Genomic DNA, 10,219 nt, shown 5'->3' on the forward strand with positions numbered 1-10,219 from the left:
CTGTATATATACAGAAATGTGTAACCAAATGTCATGAACTGTAGAAAAGAGAAGAAGCTTGTTTCAATCAAAGTCCAATCTAAACAAAAAAGTTTCTAATTTTATGTATGTATGTAAATTATTTTCTACAAAGTGCCCTTTGTAAATTGGTAATAAATGTGTCCAATTTTATACAAGTCTCTCTCCTTTTTCTTCTTAAATGGAGCTTTCAGAACTCTATGAATAAGACTGTCGCATACATTTCTGCAGTCACAGCTCAATGCTGCCGAAATTTTGGTACTAAATTGTCCAATGTGAATCATGTCCTAATACCGCCATTACACATGCATGTGCACTAGTGGTGTAACTACCGCTCGCTAATGAAAGTATTATAGTGCCGCACACATACATTTTCTCTCCATATTTCATATAAATCTGATAGAAAACCAAAAGTGCACTGTATTATGGAGATACCATTCCCTAGGGGTGAGGTGACCTGTGGGTGCCAGCTGTTTGTACTATGGGGTACCAGGGACTCTCATGCCATCCCTGACTATGTGTACATGAGGTGTATTTTTGCACACTTAGAAAATGTATTCTACAATAAGTGCCTACAGTATACAGCCCATATACTCTATGTGTGCCAAAAGACTTGGTTGGAATACATATTTTTTCACTTTTTCGGAAAAAGTATTCCACCATGTTTTTATTCTACTATAGTACAGGGTAAATGAACTATTAATAGTAGATAGGACAATGACACAGAAAGTCATGAGACACGTTCACGCGGGAAATAGTACTTTGGAGAAGTTAGTCAGTGTACAAAGGTTGGAAGCTGCATTAACCCTGTACATGCTGTACAACCGAGCAGCTGATAACGTTATGACAGGATCTGTGCAATGCACCGGGCACGGCAACCTCTGCCATAATACAGACAAAACTCTGTTTATGAGAAATTGGGGAATTAGCAGAATGTGGCCTGTACTCCGGGTCACTGGGATGGGCTCAGCTGTGAATGTGCAGGGAATACGAATACAGGGGTTATGTATGGCCGCTGCGGATTCTACACGGCACCCACAGACAGGACTACCCCCTGTAAGTCCGTGCTGTTACTCTGCGCCTGCGCAGCTGAGCACGTAGCGCGCTCTGTCTATCGATGCACTGAGAATAAACATGAGGAGCGCGGCGATATCACAGGACACGGCTGTTAGCAGCTTTACAGAAAAGAACAGAGGAAGTAGATATGGGTGTAATTACATGAACGGCCACTAGAGATCATAGTAGCATCGACAACAGGGAGGGTGCATGGCGCCGAAATAGCTCAGTTGGGAGAGCGTTAGACTGAAGATCTAAAGGTCCCTGGTTCGATCCCGGGTTTCGGCAGCTATGGGGGGGTTCCCTTTTTTATGTTCATATTTGTCTGACGTAATAATCACACAATCATTCTGTCAGACTTATTCGCACTTTTATGTTTCCATTACGTCATAGTTAATGGTTATGGGCATTGTACTGCAATATAGCTGCTGCACGAGCATAGTCTAAGGGATATTCTGTAAAGCTAGTATTTATGAAGTGCCTTTACATCATCCCAATGTTTTTGTTGAAAAAGCAGCAGCTTGTGCCTGGCAATAAAGAGGTGTTACCATCGCAGACATCTTGTGACTAGCAAGCTGGCTGCGGAGCTCGGTATTAAAGCATTGCACCATATTTACCATGTGTCTTGTTGACAAACACGTCGCACTGGAGAGACTGTCGTATTGCGCCATTACTAATAAGAGCTCGCACTCCGTTCCGCAGGTTTCCGTTTCCTGCACAAAACAGGGGCAGGAGACGGAAACCTGCTGGAATTTTTTAAGCCCATTCATTTGAATGGGCTTGAAAAGTCTCCAGTCGTGTGCGCCAGTGAGTGTTTTATGCTCTCCGCGGTGAAACCGTTTTTTTTTTTTTTAAACCGGACACAAAGTTGGACATGTAGTACTCTGTGTCTGGTTTTAAAAAAAAAACAGTTTCGTCGCTGAGCGCATAAAACACTCACCGGCGCTCACAGCCGGACTCGGCATGACAGGTTTCCGTCTTTTGCATGCAGAAGACGGAAACCTGAAAATGGAGATCGAACGCTGGTGTGAACCTAGCGTAAATCTCCCTCATAGTCTTTTTTATTTGCTCATATTAAAATGATTTGGTGTAATCCAAACATTTTACATGAAGGCTACCTGTATATGGAGTAAATGTTTTGTGTCCAACCTCACACTATAGATCTGAGGTAGTCAACTACTTGTGGACTCCATTACTAAGTTTGCTGAAAATCAGCAGAGAAAAAAGTCCCACATGGAGGATTTTTCTCTGCCGCTTTTAGTTTCAAAATGACGGACAACCAACAGAACCCATTAAGTCAATAGGGTCCATTGGGCTGTGTGTAAGCGCTGTTGTTCGAGTCTCCAGACAGACCTGAATGATTGAGAGTCAGCGCTAGTGTGAACCTAGCACCACTCTGCCCAGTCCTTCCTATACACCCGTCTGTATGACCCCACCAAGTCCTTTTGTGCTCCAGAAATATTTCCTCCTGTTTGTAACATACAGTGATATAGCCTCCGTAGTACCCCTATACATTATAATAGCACCCTCACACAATATAATGCCTCCTTAGTTCTCTCCATACAAAATATTGCCGAATTATACATCTGAATTCAATGCACTGTATCATCCTATCCTACTAATCCTACTAATATTATAAATGTGAAAGTTTATATGTTTGTATGTTTGTTACTCAATGACACAAAAACGGCTGAATGGATTTGGATGAAATTTTGCACATAGTTTGTAACCTGGATTAACACATAAACTACTTTTAATCCCAGTAAATGACATGGCTTCACAACTGTTATGAATTTATGTTCATATACTGTACTATATTAAACTGCTCTTGGCAGATCTCTCAGGTAATTGCAGATTGCTGATAAAGCCAGGTCTGTTATCTCTTTTGCCTATTTTCTGATCTGTTCCAGGCAGCGTGCTGAGACACTGACATGGAAAAACCCCTTTAATCCAAATTGGTAGTTTGCCAATTTTAAACATGCCGGGAAAAGAAAATTTAATTTGTCGCAAAATTTTAAAACAATGAGAGCTATGAAGGTAGTCAGAAGTCAACAGAGTTCTCCTCAAGCGGAGCTCTGGAGGATTGAGCAAGCTAGGAATCAAGCGGCTCTTACAGCAGCCAAAACGCCGAAGCAGGTGGATCATCGACGCCAGCAACATCATTATATGGCGTGCCAGCCAGTGGCTGAGATGCCGGAACAATCACGGGCACGGCGCGAGGAATGAGTTCAGTGGCAAGCCAGCTTGACAGCTGCCGAAACACCGGAGCAGGCGGATCATCGACTCCAACAACACGCTCATTATATGGCGTGCCAGCCAGCTGCTGAGATGCTGGAACAATCACAGGCACAGCACAAGGAACAAGTTCAGCGCACTATCGGCTTTCACGTTCTGTGCCCCTGGTGAAGAACTATCGGTGCCGGTATCGTAGCTCTTCACTGTCATTATGCCGTTTCTGACAGTCAGTCACGATCGCCCTTCCTCACAGTAGCGTCTATTGTGCTATACTGTGAGAGTGGTGAGGAACGCCCCCTCCCCTCCTGATAGTACTCGTCCATAGACGAGTACTGTGGGGGCATTCCTCACCGCTCAGCGTCATCACTGGGTGGTAAGCAACACCCCCTCTCACAGTACAGCGCAATAGATGCTACTGTGAGGAAGGACGTTCCTGACTGACTGTCACAAACACCCTTTTGACAGTGAAGAGCTACGGTATCGGCACCAATAGCTCTTCACCGGGGGCACAGAAAGTGAAAGCCGATAGTGCCCTGAATTCAGCGCACTGTCAGTTTTCTAGCGGTGTATTACACCACACGTGCCCCAGGAGGTGAACGATCCTCTTTAATAAATAAATGAAAACTAAAAATGTTAAAGACATTTAGATAAATTAAAAGTGTTAGGGGCCACACGGTGGCTCAGTGGTTAGCACTGCAGCCCTGCAGTGCTGGAGTCCTGGTGTTCAAATCCCACCAAGGACAGAAAACCATCTGCAAGGAGTTTGTATGTTCTCCCCGTGTTTGCATGGATTTCCATCCCATATTCCAAAAAAGACATACTGATAGGGAAAAATGTACATTGTGAGCTCTACGTGGGGCTCACAATCTACATATAAAAAATGTTAACTGTGTAAATTATGGACGGGTATACGTACATTTCCATCATGAGATTCTCCCCAATTTGGATCTGGGAAATATGTTATACAATCAGATTTGGACCACCAATAATGTGTCTTTCAGCACTGACAGCTGCAAGTTTACGAAACTGCACCCACAAACCGATGCCAGTGATTCTGCAATTACACATACAAACATAATTATGTATAATCATGTGATCCTTGGCAGGGTTTCATCCTCATGCAGCTGCCGCTATGTTAGAATGCAATCTTAGGGCCCCTTCACACGGAGTAAACGCGCGTGTAATTTGGCAAAATACACGTGTAAAATAAGACTCCCATTGACTTCAATGACATTTTTTTACACGTGTAAAAAAACACGTCAAAATACACATCAAAATACACGTCAAAATACACGTGTAAAATGTCATTGAAGTCAATGGGAGTCTTATTTTTACATGTGTATTTTGCCAAAATACACGTGCATTTACTCCGTGTGAAGGGGCCCTTACGTGACTGACTGTTGAGGCCAGTCAGCGGCCTCAGCGGAACTCCGGAAGAGACAGAGAAGAAGCCGCTGGAGCAGAAGAACTGGAAGGCGCGGGAGGACAACCGAGAATCAGGGACAGGCGAGTTTGCAACTGTTTTTATTTTTTTTTCACTGCCCCCAGCTGAGCCCTCTCCATACAAGGTGGATGCCGGCTGTATAACCAAGCCAGCACTCGCCTCTAACTGTTGTATCACACGCACTTGCGCGTATCACATTGAAACCAATAGGTTAAAAAAAAGCCTCCCATTGCGTATGCCGGCACCCATTGAAGTCAATGCGATCTGTTTTTTACGCCGTTCACTCTGAACGAGTTTACGTTCAGAATGAGCGGAGCGTAAATTCCGTGTGAAGGCTCCCTTAGGTTTTGCCATGCCTCAGGTGCACCAAACCATTTATTTGCATATAGATTAGAAGGTCATTTTATTTGGCAGCAAGACTACCACAAAAAGGTATGTTCAGTGTACCGCTAATGGTCCCTACACCAGAAGATAAGGGGTTTCGAAGTGATTTTGGTGGCGGTAGACTCTCTATATTGGTTTTGTAGTAATTATTATTGTGAGATGTCTTGGCTACAAGGTATATCTGAATATGGTTTGTTTCTCAAAATCAAGTTATTTTATGTCTGATTTAGCAAGGCACATTTCCAATATAATTTATTTTTATTGTAACATTATTGAGATTACTAATGAATATGAACGTTCACATGTATATTCTCACTCTTCCATGTTCAATGAAGCAAATATCTCAGTTAATGTTCAGAAACGGCACATTCCAGCCTTATTATGGCGCTATTGATGTGAGGCACTCATGGGTACTAATCCCTGTTGTATAATCTAGATGATTGGTTCACAGATATGTTGATTGCCCACAATCTGCTATAAAGTTCTTATGACTTTGCGAAGGTTGGCTAAAGCACAAGACCCTGCTCAGCTAAGCGCTTATAATTGTTTTATGCTTATGGAATTTAGAATATCATTTGACCCAATATCTCCAGCCGTATTTTTTCAGCGAAACATGAGTTTCAATTCGGGAATGCATTCAAGAAAAAACAGTAAAAATACTACAATAATATTTTTTTCCTGTAAAAAGTTTATCCAAGATTATTATATTAATAACCTACGTTTATGATCAGTCACCATACTAAAAAAAATTCTGTAGAAGGCTTGTCAGATTTTACAGCTCCTCTCAGTTTATATATTGCTGGCCAAGCATTGACTGGTTACAGCATCAAATAATAGGGGACATTTATCACATCTATGGTGTTTAAAAAAATAAATAAAATTTGTGCAAAATTAGCAACTTTTTGCTTGTTTGCACAACTGAAACTGGTATAAAGTATACCAGCACACAAGAGCTTCCAGGCACCATCAAGACTCATATAGGGCCCGTGCACATGGAGTTAATGCGAGCACATTTTTGCATAATACACGTGTGTAGAATACACGTGTAAAAATAACACTCCCATTGACTCCAATTAAATTTTTTACACGTGTAAAAAATGCGTCGCGTTTTTTGGCGCATTTTTTTGACGCTTTTTTTTACATGTGTAAAAGATTTCATTGAAGTCAATGGGAGTGTTATTTTTACACGTGTATTCTATACACGTGTATTATGCAAAAATGCGCTCGCGTTAACTCCATGTGCACGGCCCTCAGACTGCAGCATTTTCACCTTCTGTAGCAATATTATTGCATGTGATATGTGCAATATATCTTGCTGCATTAATTAATGGGGACATATTTTATACAGATCACCTCAATAGCACAGTGACAAGCCAGTCCAAAATATTCATACTACTGCTTACCAGCAGTTATCAACCTTTTGTTTCTCCATCACTGCTCCTTATTTTACAGATTAGAAGGAAGTGTAATCTGAGGTTGCAGCCATTTTTACCTTTGACTCAAAAACAACAACAACAACAACAACAAAAGGAAGCAAAAAAACTGTGTTTCCGCAGGGGCCTCACCCTAAGTCCTTATTCACATACCAGTGCAGTTTTTCATGGACCTAATGTCAGTTAAAAATCGTTGTGGCGGTCCAATGAAGCCTATTGAACTAACTTATTCAAATGAGTGAATTAAAACCCATCACACAGCTGTTTTTAAACCTATGAATGTCTATGGTTCTATTCACATGGTTATATCTATGTCTGTAAAAATTCACAAAGAGCATGTCAGGTTTTTTGGCGGCTGTGAAAAACTGTCCATCAAAAAAAAAAACGTGAATAGAAACATACACATTCATGGTTTTAAAACAACCATGTGGTGAACATTTTTGCTCTGTCATGTGAATGTGGTCTAAGCCAGAAGAGGAATTGCTGGTTGTGCTACTCCCTATACCTATGTCTTTGCTTGTCTGACACTAGGCACATATTTGTCTTATATGGTGAAAACAGCCCTGTAATAAACTATATGCACAAGCATTTCATATACAGGTAGTCCTCGGGTTACGACGGTCTCGGGTTACGACGTTTTGTGGTTACGACTAGAGATGAGCTAAAAAGTAAAGCTTCCTCGTAACAGCAAGCTGCCAGCACTCCTGACTAGCAAGGACGAGCCTGCGGCAAATCAATGCTGGTTCTGCAGCAGGCTCGTCCTTGCTAGTGGGAGAGCTGGCAGCTTGCTGTTACAAGGGAGCTGACTTTTTCTCATAGGAATGAATTGACCAGATTTGATTGGCTAGTGTACAGCATTCAGCCAATCAATGCTGGTTCTGCTGGAGGCTCGTCCGTGAGGAGACTGAGTCTAAGATCAGACCACAGCAGTCTCCATTGTGGTCCGATATTAGACTCCGCCTCCTGGCCAGTGTTGATTGGCTGAATGCTGTACACTGGCCAATCAACGCTGGCCAATGCATTCCTATGAGAAAAAGTAAGCTCCTGCATAAATGCAAGCTGCCAGCTCTCCCTGTACAGTACGTGATTTAGTGTGCAGCAGCTCGGAACCGAGGAAGATTGTACTGTACTGTATATGGTACAGTCTTCCTTGGTTCCGAGCCGCTGCACACTAAATCACGTTGATCTGTTCCTACGCCGCGTAAGAACGGATCAATGTCGTAAGTCGAGGACTAGCTGTACACTATTGCTCCATGTGTTGTGCTTTAATTTTGTTCTCTTTTATGAGCTATAAATGTGCTTTATATAAAATATAAGCTGATAATACATGTAACGTCTATAAATATCAACCTAAAGATGTCAACTTTATAAAACACTGTTCACACTGTTTAAAAAGACAAAAAGTATTAATTATTATTAATACTTATTATTATTAATTATTATTTAATTATGAAAACCAAAAGAATACAATCCTATGTCTCCTTAAATGGGTTGTCCTTCTATGTATTTTAGAAAAATGCAGCATGTTAATTTTAGCTGTAGAATCTGGAAGGTTTTCCTATATATTTGTAATAGAGGAAGAAAAAAAACGCAAAGAGAAAAACTTGTTTTTGCTGCATTATTTCCACAATGTCTTTTTTTTTTTTTTTAACATATCGCTATATGGGGCCTTAGTCATTGACTCATTTTCTATGGTATTACTTTTGTCATATGTATATTACATTATGTGATTACTAGAAATATTCTGAATCCAACCTCACAGCCAGAACGCTATAGTCTTAAGTTGTCAGCAGAGTATTAGGTGACTAAGCATCAGCACTGTTCATATATTCTTACGAGACAGGCTTATCCACACATGTTGACATTTATGTATGATAAAATAGATTTGATGATTTTTTTTTTAACAGAAGAAATATTTGTCACTTGTTCTTTGTGTTGTTTTGCAAGCCTACATGGACATGACAGTGATAAAAGAAAAAAAAACCCAGACATTAACAACTATATTGCAATCTATGGGACTTTCAATCAAACGAGGTTCAAGCCTCTTTTCACTAGAATACATATAAATCAAACCAATTACTGTGAAACACACATATATCGTCTATTAGGGCCCATAGGAAAGAATGTTCAGTGTGCTATCCGCGAAATACATGGATAGCACACTGACCCATTCATTTCTATGGGCCCGTATGCGTTACCGTGAATTACGCAGTGTGCAACTGGCCTTAGACTGTGTCCCCGCGTAGTGAAATATACGGATTGCACACTGATCATGGCCATGGTTGTCTGCAAGGGGTCATAAAGAGAACCTTTCATCATATCCACCAACTCCAATTCTTTATATTCTTCAATAATTTTGGCTCCACTGATGCCATCACAGAATTTTTTTTTGTTATGCTTCTACTGTTTCTGAGCAATCATTTCTGTTTGTTTCTGTATCTAATATGCTAATTAGGCTCTCTACTGTCAGATGGGCTGTCCCTGACTTTCTGCTCCGTTGCAGGACCACCACCTAAGGGTCCATTCACATGGAGGAAAATGGTGAGGAATTTGGTGTGGAAATTCAGCTCTGTAAAAAAAGCCTCCCTTTGACTTCAAAGGGTTCCCTTTTCTGCTGAAAAGGGAACCCTTTGAAGTCAATGGGAGGCTTTGTTTTTCAGCGCTGAAATTCCACACCAAATTCCTCGCCATTTTCCTCCGTGCGTATGGCCCCTAAAAGTAGAGAACCTATTTAGCGTATTGTGCACTGAATGAACGGAAATGATTTTTTTTAGGAATAGTGTGGACCAAAGAAAAATCTCCAACTGCACCAGAACCTGTGGAGCTGTGCAATGCATCACAGTTTTTCCCACAGAGCTTTTCACAGAAACTCCACAGAGGTTTCTTCTGCAGACTTTCTGCCTCCATTATACCTATAGGGAAACCGCTGGCATTTCTGTAGGTATAATTGACATGCTACGACTTCCAAAACTATAGTGTGAGGATGGGATTCGCTAGTCCAATGTGCAGGGACTGTATTGTGATGATTTTTATTCTGCAGAGTTTCCGCCATGACCAAACATAAAGTGTGCCACAATAAAAGCCAAGCTGCACCCTATAACTCTGGACAGCTCTCTGTGTCATAAGTTACACCAGTATAGCCTGGTTATGGCATGAGAAAACCTGCCTGGTCACACCTGATATTGCAAAAATAAAAACAAACAAAAACAAGTGTCATTTCCAGCTCACTCTTCAGTTTCTAATATGGACTCAAATGCTTTGCCTTGATGCCTAGAACACCCCCTGGAATTAAGACCTTCATTGTTCATCAGCTGCTCCCCACTGCCAATCCCTTCACTGGCTACCTATAGCCCAGCGAATTAAGTTCAAGCTACTTACGTTAACATACAAAGCCATCCACAACCTGTCCCCTCCATATATCTCCGACCTTATCTCTTGCTACCTGCCCACATGTAACCTCAGATTATCCAAAGACCTCCTACTCCGCTCTGCTCTCATCCGCTCTTCACACAAACATCTCCAAGATTTCTCCCGTGCATCCCCCATACTCTGGAGCTCCTTACCAAGACACATACCTGTAAGACTGAGCCCCACAATCACAGGCTTCAAGAAGGTCCTGAAGACTCACCTATTCAGGAAGGCCTGCAAC

At 41.5% G+C, this 10,219-nt stretch overlaps 1 non-coding gene across 1 annotated transcript; it reads left to right on the top strand.

Annotated features, from left to right (window-relative positions):
- Nucleotides 1-1,289: 1,289 nt before the first annotated feature.
- On the top strand, nt 1,290-1,362 carry TRNAF-GAA (transfer RNA phenylalanine (anticodon GAA)). Its single transcript has one exon. It is a non-coding gene; the product is annotated as a tRNA-Phe (tRNA).
- Nucleotides 1,363-10,219: the final 8,857 nt, after the last annotated feature.

This window comes from Leptodactylus fuscus, chromosome 2, assembly GCF_031893055.1.
Source record: "Leptodactylus fuscus isolate aLepFus1 chromosome 2, aLepFus1.hap2, whole genome shotgun sequence".
Taxonomy (NCBI): Eukaryota; Metazoa; Chordata; class Amphibia; order Anura; family Leptodactylidae; genus Leptodactylus; species Leptodactylus fuscus.